Genomic DNA, 27,226 nt, shown 5'->3' on the forward strand with positions numbered 1-27,226 from the left:
AACTGAAACGAACACTTAATGACGCGATAACGATCCTTTGAACGAAGTCAGCGGCCTCTTGGATGACAACACGTAGATTTGCCATTGATTAAATCTTCAAAGTATTTCACATTTATAGCTAGAAAAAATTATGATCGTTGTAAATATTTTATTTTCATTATTTTTGTCATTATCTGTTTCTGCAAAAAAGCACTACTGAATGATTTTTTGTCTCCAAATTAATTGAATTATTACATTGTTAATTTTCCAACAAAACATGAAAAAATATTTTCCGTCGATATGGATGCAATTTGTATATGAATTACCCCTCTCCACCGCTAACACACATATATTAAGACAACTTCATGTTTCACCGCCTCAAATAGCAACGACTCTTGTTAGGTAGGGCATGTAGAACAGACCTGATATTCCCCACACATCTGGTAGTAATCCACTAACAACCTCTCTGCCCTAGGACGCCTCACATGATAATTTTCATGCCGATAACGCCTTTGATATTTTTTTCTTAAACAGACCGTTTTATATAAACAGTTGATGTAGCATTTTTGGATTTTATCCTTTATCTTTGTTTTCTATGCCTTTTGAGACGCATAAACTTACTCAGCCCTATATAGCAACGAATGTTCTAATGTACCATTAAACCATATAAAACAAAGCTATACTCTGTGTCAGTATAATTTTGGGCGCATGTATTATCACGTGACGCGTAGTAATCACCGACGAATGCGTCTTCTTTTACCTACAAGCGAACGTTATTTGCTTGGACAACGTGAGTTAAGATACGAATATATCTCCGTTGATACGTCCAGGTGGCAGTATTTACACAAATTACTTAAAAGTGTTTAATATGCCGGTGGCAGTGTTATTGTCAAAGAAGTAATGGTGTTGAGATGTCCCAATGACAGTATTTGAATGAATGAAGTAACGGTGTTGAGATGTCCCAACAGTAGTATTTGAATGAATGAAGTAACGGTGTTGAAATGTCCCAATAGTAGTATTTGAATGAATGAAGTAACGGTGTTGAAATGTCCCAATAGTAGTATTTGAATGAATGAAGTAACGGTGTTGAAATGTCCCAATAGTAGTATTTGTATGAATGAAGTAATGGTGTGTGTGTGTGTGTGTGTGTGTGTGTGTGTGTGATATAGATTTTTAACGTAGCTTTAACACTCTTCCAGTTATATCGCTACAATGTCTGCAGTGTTGCAGTTTAAAGTGATGTCTAGCACTGGGGCATCATGCCGCAGACATGTAACATTATGTTCCACCCAGTCACATTATCCAGACATCACGCCGACCAGTCCTAACAATAACCTCTTATTGCTGAGCGGCTAGCGAGGTAGCTGTTAGTACAATGTTTAGAATTCTTTAGTACGACTAGCAGGAGCTCGTACCCACGACCTCATGCATCCGGGGCTGACGCTCTAACAATTAGGCCACAGAAGCCGTCAAGTAATGGTGTTGAGATGTCACAGTGGCAGTATTTGTATCAATGAAGTAATGGTGTTGAAATCTTACAGAGTTAGGATTTGTATCAATGAAGTAATGGTGTTGAAATCTTACAGAGGCAGTATTTGTATGAATGAAGTAACGGTCTTCAAATGTCACAGAGGCAGTATTTGTATGAATGAAGTAACGGTCTTCAAATGTCACAGAGGTAGTGTTTATATGAATGAAGTAACGGTGTTGAGATGTCGCACAGGCAGTAATTGTATGAATGAAGTAACGGTGTTGAAATGTCACAGAGGTAGTTTTATATGAATGAAGTAATGGTGTTGAGATGTCACTTTGGCAGTATTTATATGAATGAAGTAATGGTGTTGAATTGTCGCAGAGGCAGTATTTGTATGAATGAAGTAATGGTGTTGAGTTGTCACAGAGGCAGTGTTTGTAAGAATGAAGTAACGATGTTGAGATTTCAATTTGGCAGTATTTGTATGAATGAAGTTATGGTGTTGAGATGTCACAAAGGCAGTATTTGTATGAATGACGTAGTAGTGTTGAGATGTCACAGAGGCAGTATTTGTATGAATGAAGTAATGATGCTGAGATGACACATTGGCAGTATTTATATGAATGAAGTAATGGTGTTGAGATGTCACTTTGGCAGTATTTGTATGAATGAAGTAACGGTGTTGAGATGTCAGTTTGGCAGTATTTGTATGAATGAAGTTATGGTGTTGAGATGTCACAAAGGCAGTATTTGTATGAATGACGTAGTGGTGTTGAGATGTCACAGAGGCAGTATTTGTATGAATGAAGTAATGGTGTTCAGATGTCACTTTGGCAGTATTTGTATGAATGAAGTTATGGTGTTGAGATGTCACAAAGGCAGTATTTGTATGAATGACGTAGTGGTGGTGAGATGTCACAGAGGCAATATTTGTATGAATGAAGTAATGGTGTTGAGATGTCGCACAGGCAGTATTCGTATGAATGAAGTAACGGTGTTGAAATGTCACTTTGGCAGTATTTATATGAATGAAGTAATGGTGTTGAGATGTCACATTGGCAGTATTTAAATGAATGAAGTAATGGTGTTGAGATGTAGCAGAGGCAGTATTTTTATGAATGATGTAACGGTGTTGAGATGTCGCATAGGCAGTATTTGTATGAATGACGAAACGGTGTTGAAATGTCGCAGAGGCAGTGTTTGTATGAATGAAGTAACGGTGTTCAAATGTCACAGAGGCAGTATTTTTATGAATGAAGTAATAGTGTTGAAATGTCGCACAGGCAGTATTTGCATGAATGAAGTAACGGTGCTGAAATGTCACAGAGGCAGTGTTTATATGAATGAAGTAATGGTGTTGAGATGTCACTTTGGCAGTATTTGCATGAATGACGTAGTGGTGTTGAGATGTCACAGAGGCAGCATTTGTATGAATGAAGTAATGGTGTTGAGATGTCGCACAGGCAGTATTTGTATGAATGAAGTAACGGTGTTGAAATGTCACTTTGGCACTATTTAAATGAATGAAGTAATGGTGTTGAGTTCTCACAGAGGCAGTATTTTATGAATGAAGTAATGGTGTTGAGATGTAGCAGAGGCAGTATTTGTATGATTGAAGTAATGGTGTTGAGATGCCGCACAGGCAGTATTTGTATGAATGAAGTAACGGTGTTGAGATTTCAATTTTGGCAGCATTTGTATGAATGAAGCAATGGTGTTGATTTGTCACAAAGGCAGTATTTATATGAATGAAGTAATGGCGTTGAGTTGTCACTTTGGCAGTATTTGTATGAATGAAGTAATGTTGTTGAGATGACAATTTGGCAGTATTTGTATGAATTAAGTTATGGTGTTGAGATATCACAAAGGCAGTATTTGAAGTAATGGTGTTGCCGTTAAACAGTATGTAAAATCTAAGAGAAAGGGAGTCGAAAGATTTGCAAGAGGCCGTTATATCACATATTCCTACTAAAGTCTGACATAAAGACTTTGGCATCCATATCAGCTTATGCAAAATTCAATACTTGTGGATTCAGTGAGGGATATTATCGATGGTTGAAACTGGGAAGAAAAGTAAATTTGGAGAATAAAAATAAACAAAAGTATCTTACTTTTTGTGTAGAGAATTTTACATTTGATATTTGAATATTTTGATTTCACTTCGTGCCTTTCTTTTCGAAGAATTTTGTGATCGATCATCAAACAATATTAAGATGGCCAGATGTTTAATGCACAGATGGAGCCATCACGTGGTTAATTTAAGTTGATTAATGCTGGTAAGCAAGCCTCATAAAATTATATAAGCAGCAGAACGTATTAAAGTGACTTAAAGTTATTTACAACTTATTTTAATTCATGTAAAGAAATCAAAATGAACTTAAATCAAGAAATATTTCTAAACGGGTTGCTGATAACCATAATCATTTTTTTAAACAAATTTACGCTATCATTTTTCTTCATTTATAAATTGTGTATTATAAATTCGTTTTCATTTTGAAACAGCCGTGACCAGATTTGTTTAAGCATGTAACTAATTTGTAAACTGCAGCAAAATGAATATTCACTTTATCGTTTAAAACGTAAAATAATATGTTACGTGTATGTTACGTCTATCATTTCTATGATGATAATATGTTACATGTATGCTTTCTATGATGATAATATGTTACGTGTATCATTTCTATGATGATAATATGTTACATGTATGCTTTCTATGATGATAATATGTTACGTGTTTGCTTTATATGATGATAATACGTACGTGTTTGCTTTTATGATGATAATATGTTACATGTATGCCTTCTATGATGATAATATGTTTATGTATGCTACGTGTTTGCTTTATATGATGATAATATATTACATGTATGCCTTCTATGATGATAATATGTACGTGTTTGCTTTCTATGATGATAATATATTACATGTATGCCTTCTATGATGATAATATATTACATGTATGCCTTCTATGATGATAATATGTACGTGTTTGCTTTCTATGATGATAATATATTACATGTATGCCTTCTATGATGATAATATATTACATGTATGCCTTCTATGATGATAATATATTACATGTATGCCTTCTATGATGATAATATGTACGTGTATGCCTTCTATGATGATAATATATTACATGTATGCCTTCTATGATGATAATATATTACATGTATGCCTTCTATGATGATAATATATTACATGTATGCCTTCTATGATGATAATATCTTACGTGTATGCTTTCTATGATGCTAATATCTTACGTGTATGCTTTCTATGATGCTAATATCTTACGTGTATGCTTTCTATGATGCTAATATCTTACGTGTATGCTTTCTATGATGATAATATATTTGCTATCTTATGTCTAACTACGTTAATTGTCATTAATAATACTCTCTGCCAGATATACTATTTAAATGGTTGATTGCTATTTGTACTTGTGCCTGCCAGAAGTATTAAATAAACAGCAGATTAATTCTTCTGGCAAGACACATAAGGTGTAATTAGAAGACAAGAAAACAGACAATCCTCATAATTGTAATCAACACTAGATATTGTACGAATGATTTAAAGATTATATATATTATACGAATGATTTAAATATTATAGATATTGTACGAATGTTAAAATATTATAAATATTGTACGAATGATTTAAATATTATAGATATTGTATGAATCGTTTAAATTTTATATGTATTGTACGAATCATTTAAATAGTTTCGATATTGTACGAATCATTTAAATAGTATATATATTGTGCGAATCATTTAAATATTATAGATATTGTACGAATGATTTAAATAATATAGATATTGTATGAATCATTTATATATATATATATATATATATATATATATATATATATATATATATATATATATATATATATATATATATATTGTATGAATCATTTAAATAGTATAGATATTGTATGAATCATTTAAATGGTATAGATATTTTACGAATCATTTAAATAGTATAGATATTGTACGAATGATTTAAATATGATATTGATTGTACGAATCGTTTGAAGAGTACATATATTATAAGAATCATTTAAATAGTATAGATAGTGTACGAATCGTTTAAATAGTATAGTGTACGAATCGTTTAAATAGTATAGATATTGTACGAATCGTTTCAATAGCATAGATATTGTACGAATCGTTTCAATAGCATAGATAGTGTACGAATCGTTTAAATAGTATAGTGTACGAATCGTTTAAATAGTATAGATATTGTACGAATCGTTTCAATAACATAGAAAATTGTACGAATAATTTAAATAGTGTAGATATTGTACGAATCATTTAAATAGTATAGATATTGTACGAATCGTTTCAATAGCATAGATATTGTACGAATCATTTAAATAATGTAGATATTGTACGAATCATTTAAATAGTAAAGATATTGTACGAATGATTTAAACATTATAGATATTGTACAAATCGTTTGAAGAGTACAGATATTGTATGAATCATTTAAATAATATAGATTTTGTACGAATAATTTTCCAATACAGAGTGACATTTATTTCCGGTTTTGATACTGTTCAAAGTGCTTCATCTGTATCGTTCTGCAAGGTGCCTGGTTACGGAAAAGCAATCCACTGTTTCTTAATGGCTACACGTTAAAGCGATTGCAGATTTAAATTATGTCGTACAGATTCCTTTGATTGGATGCCTTTACTATCAATTTGTCAATAATGTACAAAGTCAATTTCCTAATGGACGTTTATCAACCAACGACGTGCAAGCGTATCTGATAATTCTGCTAGGCAGCAGCATGCCTGTCATTATGGTAACGTGGAAAATAGAGACTGAAAAGTAATACATGTAAATTAGAAATAAAGAGCTAATTATGTTATACGCAATCGATATTAACACCTTGGCTGTCCAGGTAATGTACACGAAAATGTTTTTATCTGTGATCTCTTTTATGATATTGATGGTAGTTATCCAATCGCATTAATCGAAACGGGAATATGCCCTTATCTGTTGCAAATGCTTGTAATATATGGGTCAATAAAATATGTCTGATGGCGCTCAATATATCTAACATTATTTTTCTATATTGTAGCTGGAATAAACATTGACCAATGACATGCGATATTCACGATACATGATCATTTTCATCTAAATATAACCCAATTATGGTTTAACGCCCCAACCCCCAATATGCAACACTGTCATGATTATAATACATTTTTTTTTAAATATTCAGCATGTGCCAATATGAATCAAATACTGACGATCCGTATTGTAAGGATTGTAAGGCAAGGATGTGGTTTACTATTGAATAAACGCGTTTTTATTTAAAAATATTTGTGTGGCTTTTTTGGGCTACTAAAATAAAATAAACTTAAAATTGACAAAGATAATTAAAAGAAACTGAAAGCATCATCCAGAAACATAAAGGGATACATTCCTTTTACATCACATAATCAATTATTAGGACTTCACTTCAATTAGAGGGAATTGCTTATTATGTAATATTATTACCAACTGATGTTGGGAATATTCGAAATTAAAAAACAATAGTTCTCTGCTTACAATCTATGTGGGTGATGTTTGTGCAAAATTTGATTTTTGGAAGAACTGATCCAGAAGTATACTTGTAAGACTTGTATTTTTGATAAGTTATATTTAATCCTTTTTTATTTCCATAAAATTAAAGCATAATTCTTTCCTGGAGTGTCACATTACTTCAAACAAAACCAATTGTAAGTGTGTAACACATGACAACAATCCTGTTTCATAAACCATTGTCTAAAATCACTTGCTTAAACTAATATCTAACTTAAATCATCAAAATCCTGGGATCGCTTCTTTATAATTTCCATGCAAAACAGGTGGCATTGTTTAAGATCTACATTTTTAATCAGTACATAAAGTTGAAATATACCGAAAGATTTTAATAGTACCCACGCCAGCGTATTCAGTTTCTGAAATGTTAAGGGTCACGGCAAATATCTGAGTTATTGTCTACAGGATGCGGATATTTTCTTTAAGTAAACACCCTAGGCACTCTTATCGCAGACAATGACAGTCAAATAAATTTCCTTGATGATCGTAATAGCCGTTTGTGGAGTTGACTGTAGACAGATTATATTGGCAGTATTGGTCTGGGCCAATTCCTTGTCTGCGTCTTTCTTTTCATTTAAGTATAAAGCAGGCATTATAAAAGAGTGCCCTCAATAATAATAATAATAATAATAGTAATAATAATAATAGTAATAATAATAATGTAGAGACAAACAGTCATACATATAATTAAATATTTACAAAAGGTTATACAGCACACCATTTCTTTTATTACTTTTTTTAAATACAATTTTATACAGTGCCTTGGTAAAGGCCAATGGGATATAAAGCGTCTAACCTATAAATCCAGTAATCTTCTTTAAACAGTCTATTTATCTCTCCATGCACAATATTGATTGGCATGAAATAAAAAGTCACGTGAAGAGTGATTATTTGTATTAAAATGTATTGAATCATTAGATGAGAACTGACGATCCATACCATTTTTTTATACGAAAAGGAGAATTATTCATTCTCTTAGAAACTTCTTGAAGTGTTTGTTCCTCATAGCGCACGTGATATTGTTTACAGATTATCAAATAAATCACACTAGTTGATACTCATTCACATGTGTGTATGTATGTATGTATGTATGTATGTATGTATGTATGTATGTATGTATGTATGTATGTATGTATGTATGTATGTATGTATGTGTGTGTGTGTGTGTGTGTGTGTGTTGGTTGGTTGGATGTAAGCTGTCACCTGATACTGATCTGGAAATTTTTTACACATCGATAATTCCTGCGGATTACTTTTGCTTCCCTATTTCCAGATTATTTGATGTGAAATTTTTATCTATATAAACGTATTACACGTTCAGAATAACAACAACAACAACAGGATCCCACCCACTCCTGTCATTTCCTCTATAAATGACAAGCCACATATTAAAATAGACCATTAGAAGTTAAAACAATGTATTTGCTCATACCTTCCTGCACTCCTACACTCATCCCTTTTGCCGAAGAAGGCATATGACAGGCTTTAGCCTCTTAACTGCAATATAATACATGGCACTATCTTCAAGATTCATCGATTCTTTATACAGTGATGCGGGGTGAAAAGCATATTCACGCTTCAAATCCAAATTTAAATTTTGATCTTACAAAGAAGATTAGATTAGTGCCCTCAATTCTTATGTTACATATATAGGCTCGAATAAACAGCAACACAAGAAAGAGTGAAAATCAACAAGCTTTGAAAAATTTAACAAATAATTTTTTTCTCTGGAAAAATACTGTAAAAATGAAAACATAAGATCTTACGGTTTTAAGAATCAAATCCAAAAATAATCCAAGAATAATTCACGAATACAACTGTAGAAGTCCTAATAATGAAATGTTCTAATGAATTCAAGTTCGACTCTCGATTAAGACTCCATGATGGAAGGCGAATACATATGCTGTATCCTATATAGTGTGGTTGTCTACAGTTCCTTGTAGAATCACAAGAAATAACTCTCAGGTTTCGAAAATCCGAAGAAATTTTTTAAGAAAATGTCTTTGTTCAAGAATTCTGTATGAGTACTCAAAATATTTCCAGAGAAACGGATTATTCTTTTAGGATCCAAATAATTAGAATAAACATTAAAATGTAATTCCCAAAATGACACAACAAAAGAAACACCTTTACGTCTCAGTGTTAAGAAGCCCAACTGAGATTATTTCGCTAAACAATGCTTTAAAACTTTAATTTTATGCAAAACAGATATATGGATTACGGTTACTTAATCATGTTTAGATATAAAAAATGACGTAGCCCCTGTATGTCCTTGATAAGAATCAATCGTTTTACTCCGAGAATAAAAGTTGCTTACTTCACTAAAAAACTATTTTAAGTCGAGGGTCACGTATCCAACACAGCCTCGATCACAACCTTACAATTCCTACAATAAAAATAAATTAAAAATAACTTGTTCACGTGGCTGTTACTAATTTTTAATTAAGGTCGGGAACCAAGTGAGCCTTGTGTGTTTAAAAAAATAAACAGTCTAGGTCAAACTATTTTCTGGAAAAAGTATGAGTTCCGAGTAAACAGAATTGCATTATTTTGACATATAAGGAAATAAAAAAATAAAAAAGATTTTAAAGCTTACACACCAGATATAAATTAAATCAAATATACATAACTATATGTATGTATGTATGTATGTATGTATGTATGTATGTATGTATGTATGTATGTGATGGATGGATGGATGCATATATATATATATATATATATATATATATATATATATATATATATATATATATATATATATATATATATATATATATATATATATATATGTATGTATATATATGTATATATATATATATATGTATATATATATGTATATATATATATGTATATATATATATATGTATATATATATATATATATATATGTATATATATATATATATATATATATATATATATATATATATATATATATATATATATATATATATATATATATATATATATATATATATATATATATATATATATATATATATATATATATATATATATATATATATATATATTGCTCAAGCCACTGTAACCATCTGCCACTACTTTGAAATAGCTAACACCTATGTTAATGGCTGGAAAAAAATGCCAAGGAACTGTGTGAATAGAGTCCATCTCAACTTGCTTTGTGTATAGAAATACCTGTTTTGAATTCACCTGCATGTGATAGAATCCGTCTTAGGAGAATTACGGTCTGGGTAGCGTGTAAACGGGCATAGAGACTTTTAATAAATGGCGCATTAATTGCCTGTTCCCGCCTTTATGGTGCGAAGTATTAGAGATTCATCATACAGATGTCAGTCCTGGGGCTGATAGGAACTTCAGAATGTTTGACCTTTGACTTGAAATTACTCCTCTCCTTTCAACTCCCTAGCTATTATTCGTTTATTCTACATTTACTCTAATATGGTATTTGAATAGGACATGATTATAGCACTGCGAATTAGAATACAAGCACTTATTTACTTCCCCAGCTTATGTTTCATTACTAGAGAATAATCTAAATGAATCACCATAGCTGACAAACAAAAAGGAATGAATTATCATGAAACTACGTCCCATGTCAAACTTGGTGATATTTGACCCACCCACCCCACCCCCACAGCAAAAAATATAAAAATAAAATCAAAAGCTTCAATTTCGAACTAAAAGTCACAAGTTCGACCATTACAAATATCGCATATATTCTCGTCTTGTTTCCATTAATTATTGTTATCATGAGCACTAATATCACTCCTTGTATTTTATAAAGGAAATGTCGATCAAATGTTTCAAGTACACATTGTTTTTAAAAAAATGTACTAAGTTTCCAGTTCTTCAAGACAAAACTAATCGGATAATGTAAGAACAAAAATAAACAAACATTCGCCATTTTGTTAACGATATTTTTTGGGACGCAAACTGTGAAACATATCTGTCCCCAAAACATTATTTTAGGTAAAACTACATGCGTTTTTTGAAATAATGCATGCACCAGTGTTTAGAACGCATGGTACTAATTCAACTGCCAAAGTAAACCCATGGAGACACCATAATATTAAAAATTCAGTAGATTTTAATTTCTGAATGTCCATGATCAAACATATTTATCTGTACAGACTCATCCTTGATGACAACTTTTTTTTTTGTGCAGAGAAAGCCATACAAGCGCTGCACTTTCTGGATTTGCACGTGTTTGAAACGTTTGCTTTTAATTCCACACTAAAGAGTCAGTTGTTAATTTTAGAAATGGGTTTCCCATATTCAGGGCTGTTAAAGAACTCAAATTCCATCAGAAAAACCTCTTGGTATCTATTTTTTCAGTTGCAAGTAGGATAAGCGCCAAATCTCAAACGATTCTTTTACTAAAATGTTACGTTCATCATCGGCCAATCCAGGCCAACAAAACCCGTTTATTTATTCTACTTTTTGTTTAAAACCAATTTTTTGACTGGTTTCCATTCTTCCATACATTACTACCGTGAGTTCCAGACGGCATCACGTAACAAAAGTCATAGTTCTTATTTATTCCACGAGTCCAAACGGACTTTGTGAATACCCCGAACGGACTGTGTGGATGCCCTAAATGGACTGTGTGGAAACCTAAAACGGACTGTTTGGATTCCCCAAACAGTATGCGTGGGTATGCCAAACAGACTGTGCGGATACATCTTTTTAGTTGAAGTACACTAAGCAGCAATGTATCGCATCTATAGTGTACATTATATCAGTTGATAAATTCTGTAAATTAAAACATGTTTATTTGTTTCTTTCTTAAGTATTACCTGTATATTTGGCTTTCAAATCTTTATATAATAAGCTTGCAAGTACAGACATGATATTCATATTCAAGGAGGCCACACATAGGACAGTGGGCATCCGATGGCCGAGTGATTTTTTACCGATCAATGCCTTCTCTGGCCGCCGTTATATATATATATATATATATATATATATATATATATATATATATATATATATATATATATATATATCATAGCGTACGTTGAATAATGGCGCTAAAGCCGTTCCCCTCCCCCACCACAGAAACAAATAGCACAAGTAAAACAAACTCTATCATGAATTGGTATATACGGTCTAACCCGTCCACCAGGTTCGAGTGTGTAAGATGATTGTCTAAAATTTAGCAATTGTATTTCTAATATTTCTGCGTTAGGAATTGTCAAGATAAACTATTGATTCCGAAATTTGCAATAAGGCCTGACTACTGCTATCAAGATGGTCTATCAAACTTTGGATAAAATTGTCCGATAAGCTTAAATTAAATATATGTTAAAAAAAACTATGTTAGTGGTACTGGGCCCATGATTAAGTCAAGCTTCAAAGAATCCTAATCTTGACAATAAATCTTTAAATAAATATGCTTAACTGACAATATTGGGTGGAGCTTTTAAATCGTTCAACATAATTTTGTGATACATATATAGCTGTCTCCCCTTGCGTCTTGCATATTAAACCAATGTTAAAAATCTATTTACCATCATTTGTCGTACCCCCTGACGCCTCACAAAGAAAACCAGTTTTGTGACGTTTTCCTCATTCCACATATCATTTTGTAAAAATTATAAGTTAAGTATTTCAATAGATTTAACGGGTAGCAAACCCTAAACATGGCAAAAATAATTTAATACAGGTTTAATGGTTTTGTCAAAGATATTCATGGCATGGATTGTTTAAGAATGTAAATTAATCAACATATTTTTCATGCAAAACATCGGCTTTTTAGTTTGCATTAACAATGTTGTCAGTACCACCAGACGCCATAACACGTCCAAAATATGTAAACTTATTTATAATTTATTGTTGTCCATTAGCGCACGTGAATTCCATAACAATAATCTTTCCAATAACTTAGTCCGGCCTGAACCGATGGTAATGTGGTATAGAATGATTAAAAAGGTGTAATATGTCAAAAGCGATATCTTCAATACCATGCATGACAGACTCTTCCTCCAAGTCATTTACAAATATTCACAAAAGAAATGGTGATAACCATCCACCTTGTCGGACACGATGAATACTCTACTTACGATACTATCATATTTAGATACTGACTCTGCTTTCTTGCACATCGATTTGATTATATCTAGAAATTTCCCCTTACCTTATCAAGCTTTATCAATTATTTTCCATAAGTTATCCCTGACTTTGTAATAAAACGCTTTAGTGAAATAAAAAACGCACACAGTGTTTTGATCCTGGCTAATAATAAGCCAATGTAAAATAAACATATTTCCAATTGTAATCATGTACTTTTCTGATCAGCCAGTAATTTTTATTATTAAGCATAGGTGTAAATGATTTACCTATGCTAATCAGTAGTTTTGTATCTCTATAATTATTATCATCATCTGAATTTGCTTTTCTTCGCAACGGCATAGCTAGACCTTTGAACTATATGCTTAGAAAGTGAACACTTTTGAATACAGCATTAAATAAATTACGGAATTGAAGTAAAACCATATATTTTATCTTGTTAAGAAACGCATTCATAATCATAGCTGGAACAGTACTGCGTCCTAAATGCATCTGATATAAAACATTTCATATCTTTGAAGGGAAATGTCTTATATAGTTCATAAACACGATTTTAAGATATCCGTTTAAAAATCTTTCATTAAAGTGCACATCTTTGTCTTGCATAAAACTGGATCATAAAAATTGTCGTCTGCATTAAGGTATTTGTCAAAAGTATCGAAAAATATACATTGTCATGTTTGAGGGATTCGCAGCATCTTTTCACATTTTCCTGTAAAACATTGCATCATTAAAATTCGCTTTTTAAAGTTCTAATATTTCGGTTCATCGTTGTAATGGCAAATTATTTTTATATACTGTGGCAGTACATTCTGTCGTGGTCAGAGTGACACCTAACCATTAGGATTGACGTATATGCAAGGCTCGCAATAACTCGGCAGCTCGAGATGGTTAACCTCTCTTGTTTGGAGGAATAATTGAATTTTAATTAGAATCCGTTCGATAATGGCCAGAGAGATGGAACAGACCAATGTTAACGTAAGGTCAAATAGCAGAAGATTACAGATTTCAGACAAGTGAGAGCAGAGCAAAATTATGGAAATCTTGAGTCATGCGTAACATGTGTCATAAAATGATAGTTTCGATAATGACCATCTAAAGGTGGTCCTGAGAGAGAGTTAATATGACATTGATGGATGTGTTAAAACGTTTTGGCGGTGAGAGAAAGTAATCATGATTGGTTAAGCTAACGAGATGAAGTGTTTCCGAGAACAATTCAAGGTTTTAAAGTAATCTCCATCGCCAAATTAGTCAACGTTCTGATGGTAGCCATAACATTAGTTCTGGGTAATAACAGTTTCTTTCGTCAGATTGTCTAAGTAACGTGTGTCAGAACGTTGAAGACACGCAAAGAGTGAGATTCAGCAGCAAAGTAAGAGGTAGCATCAATAAAGTACAGGGTTAAACTCAACTACATGCACTAAGTTCAATTAAAGTTAGTTTGTAATTATTTGTTGAATTTATTCGTTTTAAATTTATACTTCAATTTTCCTTGAGTTCAGAAAATAATCGTGCATTCATCTGTCTTGACTGTAATATAAATCATGTAGTGTAGGAATTTATAGCATTTCTCTAGTACGCATTGTTAGAATTAAGTAATTTTGTCGTGAATATTATAAGAATCATGTATCATAAAGATTTCATGCATATCTCCTAACACGAATTGTGAGAAGTAAGTTATATGTCTTCAATGATTTTGTTTCATGTATGCTGAGAACTGATGTTTCTATGTCCGGAAAGCTACTAAGTGACTATACACGGTTTCATGTCATATAAGGCGATTAAGTAACTATGCAAGGTTATCATCTAATAAAAGTTCACTAAGTGACTATTCAAGGTATAATCTCACTCAAGGTCACTAAGTTACTATACAGCTTATAGTAATATATCTCCAGGAATCATCTCGTACAAAGTCACTAAATCCTTTACAAGGTAAAATCTCATACAACGTCACTAAGTGTCTTTACAAGATATCATCTCATACAAGGTCACTAAATGACTATACAAAATATACTAATATATCACCATAAATGTTGAATGTAGACATCTTGAATCACCGTATAGCTTCAAATTTAAACATTGATTTTATCTTACGGCATTTAAAATTTTGTAAACGTATGTGGCGAGGTGTAAATTACAGGTAAAATAGTTCCAAAAGAAACCGATTGAACGGGAACATACAGTTCATTTATTTTCCTGTATCTCATCAGTTCAGGATAGAGCTTCTTCTAATTAACAAATAGCACGGGCATAAATTTTGAAATGTATAGATTAATAATCTGTTCTCAAGATAAATAATCTCTGTTCACACACACACACGTATGTGTGTATATATATATATATATATATATATATATATATATATATATATATATATATATATATATATATATATATATATATATATATATATATCAAAGAACATACACTTACCAGATTAATTGTTTTATTCCCTTTGTTTCTTTTCGTGTCTGTTTTCCTTTCGGATGTTTCATTCTTTTTAGAGGAGTCCATATTATTTCTGCGTGTACTGAAATTGATAAAGTAACATAACACATAAACAAGTCAATGATTAAAACTTATTTTTGGGGTTGAAGGACAGCAATATGGTCTGTGGTAATTGATGCTTTGCAAGATAATAGAAATACGGTGTAAGATAATAGAAAAACGGTGTAAAATAATAGAAAAACGGTGTAAGATAATATAAATACGGTGTAAGATAATAGAAATAGGGTGTAAGATAATAGAAAAACGGTATAAGATAATAAAAATGCGGTGTAAGAGAATAGAAATTCAACTATTTATCTTTTTTGTAGGCATATCATTTGAACTTCGTATTTGGTACACAAAATCAATAAAAAAAAATAGAAGAAACCAGAAACAGTCATCACACCAATAGCATATCTCCGTCTCAGTATTCCTTATGGACGACACATATACTGGACGAATTAATTTAATGTCCTAAGTTGCAGCAAACTGTATCTAACTTTCGTTCCTTGTCTTTCAAGTATTATGCACAAAATACAGAATTATACACGTTATTATAGAACATTTACTCCAACATATAATAAAATTCATCATGATATACTGTAAAACACACGGACATGATACAAAATTCCAAATATTATCAAAGCAGATTATGGCTGGAGATGATACAACGTTAATATAGTAAATTATACAATGACATGATGCAGCATATTTCTGCATATTATTACATTAAATCGTACCATTACATGATGCATTACTTTCCATGTTATGATATCAAATTGCATATATGCAAGATACAGAATTTTTTATGTTGGAAGAACAGATTGTTCCCAGATATGATACAATCTTTTCCATGTTATAATAACAAATTGTACACGTACATGTTCCGGAATTGTCCGTGTTAGAATAGCAAATTGCATCCATCTATGACAGAGAATTATCCATGTTAGAAACACAAATTGTCCCCATACATGCTACATAGTTTTCCATGTTTGAATACCCTGAAGTGAATAACACTCGGATTTATTGTTAAGATGGTACGTAAATTGCATTAATACTCAGACTGAAATATGAAAAGGAGCTGCATCATTTAATATTTAGACACTTGCGATGGTTCTAATCTAGTATCGTATGAGGTTTAGACATTTACAAGGGTTTTAATTCTGCATGATGTGAGCTTTAGACGTTTGCGACGATTGCAAAGTTGTATCATGTGAGATTTACAAGTATGCAAGGGTTTCGATACTATATTATTCACATTTGTTTTCTAGAGAGAAAAAACAGTGACTTGTTTGTGAGAGAAATTTTGCAAATACTAGAGTCTATTATCATGAGCGAATTTTAAAAAATGTAAATTGCTGATTGTAATGCAATAGTTAAAAAAATAGTTTCATTTTATTCACACTCTTATTGACAAGGTGAATTGAACCTATAACTCAACGCCACTAACAACTGCTATCTGTATTGGATTCATGTAACCGTAGTTATATGATCGTCACGATCAGAACGATAATATCATATTTTTACTTGTTGATAACGATGGTGATGACAACGATGACGATGGTGATAATGGTGATGGTGATAGTAAGCTTGACGCTTTAAACACCTTCAAACAAATTCGTTTACAGTGGTATGTGCTCACTCATCAAGTAGGAAAAAAGTACAGGATGCTAGACATCTGTATGTAGATATCGCAGTACTATAATGATACTTGCACTGAAAACTTCAGTGATTATTTTATGTTTGAACGGATAGAAGTTCATCGTTATTATTTCAAACTTCACGTTATTTTTTAAGAAATCAAACCAGCCTTCAGACTTGTATCATTTGATCGGTGTCACTTTTTCAATTTTTCGTAAATGGTATAACAGTAGGTAAATGTTGAACTACTCTCAAGCTGTTCATCAACGATAATACTATGTTGTCACGCTCTAAATACAGTCAATTAAATTAAACATTTATGAAAATATATTGTCATTTTTATTATATAAAAAAATCCATTAACGATCTGATTAAAATCGACCTTCAGGGGCACTGAGTTAAATTCATTTGTTATGGACATTTTACACTTATTCATTAATTTAAAAAGAAAAGAGAGGAAAGAACAACTCATTGCCCGCACCCATTTTGTTACTTCAAAATAAGTTAGGATCTTGTCTTCAAAGAAAAGCATTCATCTTGTCTATGTGGTTCACACATCTGTTTTTGCTGCGACATTGCATTAGGTTTCTTGTTCGAACAAAAAAGTAATGCGTCTTGAACTAGATTTTCTCAGGGACAGCCATCCATATTTTTACGGTAATGTTCAATGCATAAAGGAGTTCTAATTTTCACATATAATGTTTATTGCAGACTGTTGGCAAAGAATAATGATTTTAGGGCCAAAATACGCATAATGGCCTCCATCTCTTATTGTAATACAGTTCTCTTTATACATGGCATACTTCTGTGGAGAAAATGTCATACACTAGGAGGCCACTGAAAACCTCTGAAAAGTTCATAAGATAATAATCTGAAATCTATTCCCCCCAACACCACCCTCCCCCCTCGCCCCTCCCCCCCCCCCCCGTTCAGTCATCGAAACTCTAGTAGGCTACAAACGTTTTATTGTCAAGCATTGTTTCAGTTTCTTTTGTCCATGCTTGACAAATGCAACCGTTCCAGACTAACCGGATTGATTTGAATTATTTCAGTAGTGGAAAGCTGAAAGTTGATATGAATAGCTACATCCATTGCATGCTTTCCAGCCCGCTTTGCTATAGAAACAATATATTTGACGAGCGTGGATGATTAATGCAAACAAAAACTATAATAAATGTCAGAACGATATAATAAAACGTCACAATGTCGCAATGTTAAAATGGTTTTCTATTCCGTTTTTCACGCCTCTCATGTAGCGATCAAGCAAGTGCAGCGAATCAGAACTGGAACATTACAGAAGTGGCTGTCGTCGCTTTCGTTTTCTTTTGTTAACATGAACGAGTAGGCTATTTGCGCTGTAATTGGAAACACTACAAAAGCCGCACATGGAGAAGGGAAGGATTCATTTTTCATTCTCGCATTGATATTCAGTCTCTTGAAGAAGGTAAACGCTGTAAACGTAATACAAATCCATTATCTCTGCTATGTAGAAAAACAAAAAGAATAGGAGAATCAACGAAAGTCTAATAGTTTTTCTACCTTTCTAATAAAATTCCAACTCAAATTAAATCCCTTTTCTAAATACATTTAACGTGTAGTTTGTTGTAAATTCAGAAATAAAAATACTTTGTTTTAATTACTACAAAACCTCCTGACTGTAAACAACTATACAGGTCCTGTTCTTTTAATATCAATCAACGACATAAATCTTGACAGTTGTTGACCACATTACTAAAAAGACATATACATGAACCGTATGCTATCATTACTACAAAGACTTATACATCAACCCTGTGCTATCATTATTACAAAGACGTATACATGAACCCTATGCTATCATTATTACAAAGACTTATACATGAACCCTATGCTATCATTATTACAAAGACTTATACATGAACCCTATGCTATCATTACTTCAAAGACTTATACATGAACCCTATGCTATCATTACTTCAAAGACTTAAACATGAACCCTATGCTATCATTACTTCAAAGACTTAAACATGAACCCTATGCTATCATTACTTCAAAGACTTATACATGAACCCTATGCTATCATTACTTCAAAGACTTATACATGAACCCTTACTATCATTATTACAAAGACTTATGCATGAACCCTATACTATCATTATTACAAAGACTTATACATGAACCCTATGCTATCATTATTACAAAGACTTATACATGAATCCTATGCTATCATTATTACAAAGACTTATACATGAACCCTATACTATCATTACTTCAAAGACTTATACATGAACCCTATGCTATCATTATTACAAAGACTTATACATGAACCCTATACTATCATTACTTCAAAGACTTATACATGAACCCTATGCTATCATTATTACAAAGACTTATGCATGAACCCTATGTTATCGTTACTACAAAGACCTTGACATGAACTTTATGCTAACATTACTACAAAGACTAATACATGAACCATATGTTATCACTGCGCAGCAAGCCATCTGGTCAGTTGAAATCACTTCTGGTACTACTTTTCAAACTGTACAATTCGTCACTTTGGTCATTTTCTCCACGCGATCCATCACATTTCTAGACTGATCATTCGCCATGGATGTATATTTTAGGTTTGGAAACAAGGGTATGTCCTTGTCCTCTGACCTGAAGATAGCTTCAATTTGCTCAAAACAATCTGCTTATGTGATAAGAAAAAGCATTTGGAAGGATTTAAGTAGTGTTTTCTTTCACAAATATGGATACTGTTGACAATATATAATTGATATTGTTTTATATCCTTAATTAAGAAAAGATAACTATAATTGTTCGCACTTTTTTATGGACGAAGAATGCAATGTAGGTCAGTAATTGTTACGTACATTTTATTTACTAAAAATGAATTATTTTATTATTAAAATAAATTTTAAGCACGCTACCGATCAACACAATAAGAGTTGTTAATTTGTGGCTCATTCCTCCTCTGTGCCTTGTAATGTTATGTTTAATAAATAATAAAAATTAGACAACCTAGAAGTAAATTGAAAGGTAATGAAAGATGATCGCTTGTGAAATGTTGTAGAATTTAAAATGTCACAGAAATCTATCCTCAGAAAGGGTAGTTGCGCGGTTAAGTATCCCGAAGTAAGGGTCATTACACAGAAATTTAGTAAGGGTCATTGCACAGAAATGTATCCCCATGTAATGGTCATTGTAGAAAAATGTATCCCTAAGTAAGGGTGGTTACACAGAAATATATCCCCCATTAAGAATGCTTACACAGATATGTATCTCCAAGTAAAGGTCATTACGGAAAGATTCAGTAAGGGTATATAAGGGACACAGAAATGTATCACCAGTAAGGGTCATTACGAATACATTCAGTACGGGTATGTAAGGGACACATAAATGTATCCTCAAGTAAGGGTCATTAGGGAGAAATTCAGTAAGGGCCATTCCACAGAAATATTTCCGCAAGTAATGGTCATTGTACCGAAATGTATCCCAAAGTAATGGTCATTGTACAGAAATGTATCCCCAAGTACGGGTCATTACACATAAATTTGGTAATGGTCATGACACAGAAAAGTATCGCTAAGTAATGGTCATTACACAGAAAGCTACACCCAAGAAAGAGTCATTACACAGAAATTTTGTACTGATCATTACACAGCTATGTATCTGAAAAGTAGCCGCTTACTAATTGTTTATAAACAATCGTTATTTAAAAATGTAATTAGATTTGCTTAGGTGAACATCACTGACTTCTTGTATAAAATACACAAAAATATACTGACGCTTTCCAGTATAACACTATGATTGCTACTACACTGGTTTTCAGCAACAGAATATATTAGCAGTTGATTTACGACTGGTCGTAAATCGCCAGTTCCCATAGGTCACATATACTTTTCATTGACTTTTTCATTGATTCACAAACGACTGTTATATGTGCGATTTTCTAATGTCAGCAAAGTTTGATCGTGATGCGTTTTCAATGTATTTAGTGTCTTGGTGTGTTATGAAAGGTAGTAATGTAACGACGGACTACAACAAAGTAAACGATTACTTGGCTGGGGGAGATACTCTGGTGCCATGTCCCTCCCCCCTCCCCCCTTAGCTGTTTTGATAGCCTTGCATGCCATCCATGAAAGTTAACGCTGCTAGAGACCAAGGATTGCCAGACGATGAAATGCGTTTTGATGGGACGGTATGTGTAATTAACATTAAACCAGCCATTGCCTTTCCTGCATTTGTCTGACTTGCTATTAAAGGAGCAGGATCAGATAACAGATACATGAGTTCCGCCAAAAAATAAAATCATCCCGCCTGGCTCAAACAAGACCGAGATAAGTGGGCTACATTGACAACAGTGAAAACTGTGAAAGCAATACTCAATCTCAGGCACTCTAGTCGTACTTCGGCATTAAATGTGGCAATGCTAGACTGCTTGCAATGGAACTGGAACGCACGAACATGGCTGGCCGCAGGAATGTGTAAGTGTCTGTGGTCAGGACGAAATCCACACCCAAAAGAGACGTGCCGGGGTTACTATGGCGATCTTGCATAGCACAGTAGGTTTTGTGCGTATGGAAGCCAATCTAAGACCGCATAATGTGGGCCACTATTAATAATAAATATGAAGCATGAAAGTGATCTTGGTGTATGCTCCAACTGTCGAAGCTTCTGACGTGGAGAAAGAGAAACAGCTTTGTCGTGTGCCTTTGGATCTTTAATGTGGTTTCCGGCTCAACATGGTCGAACCATCTTGGAGCGGAGTACTGAATTTTGTCCTGGGATCAGATTGATGAATTGTGACTATCAGTTCAGTTTACCAGGCATCCGTTGTAAATCATGGATTTCAAACGAAGTTCGGACTTGCAACGAAATTTATCACTTTTTGGTGAACGGCAAATTGAAGGCAAACTCAAAATGCCGGATCTTCTGCTTGCTTGAATTTGACTGACCACCAGCCAGTCTTTGCTGCCATGTTGACAAAACAGAAATGCGGCCGAAAGAACGCCTCAAAATCTGCGAGATATGACACTACTAAACTGAAAGATCACTACGTAGCTCGTGGCTGATGGCTTCGCAGTCGAATTCATACACCGCATTGCAGCGCGTTCTGAAAGCGAGTGACAATCCTGAGAGTTAAGCGATGCACTGAACGACAAAATTTCAGTTGTATCAGAGAGTGTTAATGAAAACTGGATTTCAAACAAAAGACTTAAGTCACTGAGTTTAGAAGATCTGCCTGATCCCAAAGTAATGTGATAGTATATCGCAATCGTAAGAAACATCTACAAATGGATAAGCAAATTCGGACTGATAGCAAAGATACAGAAGCAGAGGAGACCTTAGCCAGAGGTTCGAACATTTACACATTTCTCAATTTTAATGACTTGTGCAAGCTGTTTTATGGATTATCACCCGGCCCTTTTAAAGACTCGGTGTGAAATGTTGTACCTGAAATCAATCAGAAGCTAGATTGAGGGAGAAAACACTATTGCCAGCTGCTAGGAAGGCCACATATTTCAAAAAAGCACGAGGAAACCACCAATCCACAGTATAACTGCTGGGCCACCAAGGGAGACCCCATGGTTGCTGAAATACTTAAGAAATTGAAAATTGCGAATGCAGTCGGGACCTGTGGCATCATTAAAACTTGTAGAAAGTCAATGGCGAGGGCTGCATACAGTGGCTAATCAGGAGCTTCATTTCTGTGTAGGATACGCACGACATCGCTGATGATTGGAAAATGGTATTATCCTGCCTTTCTACATAGACAAGTGCAGTATGCGTGACTTTAGTAATTATCACAGTATTACCTTTCTATCTGTGCTTTGAGCGAAAGGCATTTGCGTCTATCCAGCTAACAAGAGTGAAAAACCGTTTATTGGAACATCGAATACAGGTAGAGAGTGACTTTATAACAAGGGCAACTAATGATCGTATTTATACGCTCAACACATTGGTGTAAACACGTAAAGAATTCACACAACCATTATGGATAGCTCACGTTGACCTTAAACCTGCATTTGACTCTGCCGGTCCATCCGCTATCTGGTTTCGACAATGCAGCGTAGGACTCCATGATAAGGTTTTAAACCTGATGAAAGTTCTTTATACTAACACCATCATCTGCGTTCGAGTCGAACGTAAATGTTCACAATGCTTTTTACATCACCAGTGCCGTCAAATATGGATGTATCATCGGCCTGAACGAACGGTACATAAGGGCACTCAGTACAACCGTAAAATACCATGTTGTTATGCTAATGATGTAATTATACTGTTGGACTACCTACAGATAATACCACTCAGTCTGGAAGTGATACAGAACGAAACAAAGACTTTTTGCATAGAGATAAATTAGAGTAAGTCCAAAGTATAAACGACCAATCCACATGCTATTAAGTCAGTAGCAACTCACAACAAGGACATGAGGTTGGACTCCATATGTATCTAGGCTGATCACTTTAAATCCAAGAAAGTACGAAGCGGAGATCATTCGCCACATCGAAATCGGTCATTGCTGCATGAAAACCATAGCTAGATACATCTGACACGCAAAGATCACTAATGTTACAAAGATCGGGCAGTATTGCATATACATTCTACATGTATTGCTATAAGGGGCGGACACATCGTTGATTAAAGAGGCTGTGACTTAAAATCTAAACGCCTCTGACCAATGGTGCCTATACAGCATCCCGCGAATCAAACGCACACAATATATCATGAATGCAGAGACGAGAGACGGAACAATGGCGGACATAGATACCATCAGGTTAAGATACTAGGTCACCCTCTGCTATAAATCAGAACCGTGCGCTTATAGCCGCAATTCGAAAACCAACACGGGGATAGATTCGCAACTTCAGATAATTTAAGCTATAGTGGTCATACAAAACAAGCAATAATTCGTATTGATTCTTATGGTTACTTGCGCTGGCCTACGATGCTCTTTGAAATAGTGAATTAACTTTTTTTCTTTTCTGTTTTTATATATTCACCTCTTTTAAGCAAATGTAATCAACGGGAGAACTCAGGCTAGAATTGTCAAAATTATACAATTAGTCACGTATGAAATATTTTTTCCAGCTTTGTTATAAAATGCCAGTGATAGTAGAAAATAATATTATTGTCTTTTGGTATGGTTCCAGTCGCAGCTTTCATTGTGCTTTAAATCAAATGGATTTACTTGTATGTTCCTGTTATATTCGTTCTTTATTTATGTTTGTCTCATACACACATCACGTGTTATCACTAACTTTAATATAAATTTCTCCATTGATATTATTGTTAAGATAATCGGAAACAACATATAGATTCTCCTTTCAAATATTTTGCTTAATTATGCTTGAAGATATTTGGCTAGGACATATATATTATTCCCAAAGCTTTATCCGTAAGATTGTTTTTCATCAGATTGATAAAAAGCATTTACAACAATGTTTTACATATTTTAATATCATGCGTCATAAAAGAATGAAATACTAGTATCATTTGTACGTCATTATCAGGTGTTGATATCCAATCAAGGAGAAAGTCTTTGATATATAATTTAGTAAGCGTTGATGATTTGACTGAATAACATACTGGTTTGAATAAAGATTATATGATATGAAATGCTATTAGATACTTCACTGGGTGTTATCATTTAAGTTGGGATTACTTCTATCAACATTAAATGATAGCTTGATAACATTAAAATAGGTGTCTTAGAATGACATCAATGAAAACAATATCACTGAAAATAATGTTCAATAAATGTGTAAATGATTTTTTGCAACCATTTGATTTTTATCTTTGACCACAAATGTAATAACTGTTGTTACTGTAGTGTCTTGGCAACAATGTAGCTAAATCTTTCGGGTGTAAATTGTCCTGCATTGCTCGATAGGATTGAAACATTTAAAACAGAGGATATATACATAAGCAAGGAATTTTGATCATAAAATACATGAATGTACAGTGCTGTATGAATTCAGTAGTGTGTGAAGTATTCAAATGACATTAAATTAGCGGTTGAACAACAATAATGGTAACAAATGTTTAAGACAAAACGCCTTCCAAAAATAGAAAACAAGAAATGATATTAAACGTCATAACCCGATACTTTCGATTAACTGTAAAATTCCGTAAGAATGATCATAACATAAAACAAAATCAATTATTATGAAAGCAAGTTCTTTCTATATCGCTGCTAAAAGATACAAGGTAAATTCTGATATCATTATTATTCCGACGAGTTAACAAAGTTTTCAATACCAGCACATAGATTTTGCCTAAAAATTTAAATGATGCATTTGTCTGATGGAAAACTTACAAGTGCCGACAAACTGGGGAGACAAACAGTTTGAACTAGATTTGATAGAAATACAATGGAGGCATTTTCACTGTGATGTTATGATCTCTACGACTTAAGTTCGACAAGACAAGACTTGCATCCGAAAATGGGTTCTGAAGATTGCAATAAATTTGTGATCGTTTCTAGTGATAAACTAGACTAATGCTGTGATTTACTCATTAGCACTTACTAATATTTCTTTTTTATCTTACGGACGATTGTGCCGACATAGAGGACGGAAGGAACAAGGCACCCAGTACTCCATAAAGCATTCAGTGCTAAACGTTGCGAAATATCTATATGGGTCATATTGTTGAAATCGATTTCCTTCATAAACTGTGTGCCAATGTTCTGATGATCATTTACTTAAGATAAAAGACGTCGAATGAGCATGTTTTTGAGGAAACATATTTCGTGGCAGTGGTGATGACAAGAGATAGTTCAAAAGATAACAAAATAAAATAATTAGTAATTGGGTTTGGAATATAATTCATATTACAGTGCGTTATATATGGAAAGGTGTTGATTTAAACTAAAATGTCTCCTGTCGACATAACAATATAATACAACTTATTTACTGTACTTTTGTACAAGTTATCGTTGTATAATCTTATGAAATTGGTCCTTTCATGATTTCAAGTTTTGTTAAAAAAAAGTCTATATTTGTACATGTTAAATTTTCTATTTCTTTGGATCTCTCATTTCTTTACTCATTTGTAGGCCTTTGTAGAATTAAGCGCAGTTCTAAACGATTGTAGCTTGTTTCCAAGGGTGCCAAATTCGCAAATAGACATGACACATAACTCGTTTGAGGGACAACAACTTTTCTTGTAATCGGTTGTGTCTTAATAACTGTATTTCATCCTTGGTATCTCTGTATACGGTATCTGTCTCTGCATGAATAGAGAATGAATGTGTATCAATCATGTACGACCTGATGGAATCAATATACAATGTCTTGAGCTTGTTCTAATGGAAACAAGAGATATGCTACAAATTTAGCGTTAACACTTTAGCGTTAACACTTTAAATCCTCCAGAAATGAGTTCGGATAATTTGAGTTCTAATTCTGCAAACAAAATTACACTAAATACGTATTTATGATTGGCATCCTTTCATGAACCTCTCTGGTTTCTGAAAAACGTTTTTTTTTTTCATCAGCACATATTGGTACAATAGTTTCCTTACCGAGATTTTCATCTGGCTTCCGAGCATAGAAGTATTCGTGACTTTGAAAACTGCTTAATTGTTTCTCAAAGTCGTATCCAATTCAGTGTAAACTTTCAACCATAGATCTCGGTAGATTAACACGACTCAGTATTAGATGCCTATGTACTTCCACAGTTTGTCATATAGGACACATATTAGACTCTAATTAGTTCTAATTCAAATTTGCACCATGAACTAGGCACATCGTAATAGTGTTTGATCTAGTATGTAAATATTCATGCAGACATTCTAAACTCTCGTCATATATATCAAAAGTAATAACGTATCTTTCTTCACCAGATAGTCATGCACGTTACCAAAACAACAGTAATTTAAAATGTCCCATGATAATTTGGCCATAGCGTAAATTTTACTCTGTTATTTTTATCACGAAGACGAGATAAAATTCTTATTAGTCATTGTACTTGTATGGATTAATGTCTTTCCTCAAATATTTGAGT

The 27,226-nt window shown here is 33.2% G+C and overlaps 3 long non-coding RNA genes across 11 annotated transcripts in view; 1 reads left to right on the forward strand and 2 right to left on the reverse strand.

The window, feature by feature from the left end:
* Positions 1-10,619, reverse strand: part of LOC149773251 (uncharacterized) — a 33,572-nt gene extending 22,953 nt beyond the window's left edge. Inside the window, exons 1-2 of the long non-coding RNA XR_016417430.1 lie at positions 10,208-10,619; positions 8,479-8,543 (exon numbers count right to left, since the gene is read on the reverse strand). This is a non-coding gene — a long non-coding RNA (uncharacterized LOC149773251). The remainder of the gene's footprint in view (positions 1-8,478; positions 8,544-10,207) is intronic.
* Positions 1-27,226, forward strand: part of LOC149773249 (uncharacterized) — a 126,519-nt gene that overhangs the window by 72,734 nt on the left and 26,559 nt on the right. The gene's annotated exons all lie outside the window — the stretch shown is intronic.
* LOC149773250 (uncharacterized) overlaps positions 1-27,226 on the reverse strand; it is a 105,752-nt gene that overhangs the window by 59,574 nt on the left and 18,952 nt on the right. For all 5 annotated transcript variants that reach the window (XR_016417429.1, XR_016417428.1, XR_016417426.1 and 2 more), the window contains one exon: positions 15,536-15,632. This is a non-coding gene — a long non-coding RNA (uncharacterized LOC149773250). The remainder of the gene's footprint in view (positions 1-15,535; positions 15,633-27,226) is intronic.

Source organism: Sinohyriopsis cumingii, unplaced genomic scaffold, assembly GCF_028554795.1.
Source record: "Sinohyriopsis cumingii isolate HCF-2022 unplaced genomic scaffold, ASM2855479v2 utg000741l, whole genome shotgun sequence".
Lineage (NCBI taxonomy): Eukaryota > Metazoa > Mollusca > Bivalvia > Unionida > Unionidae > Sinohyriopsis > Sinohyriopsis cumingii.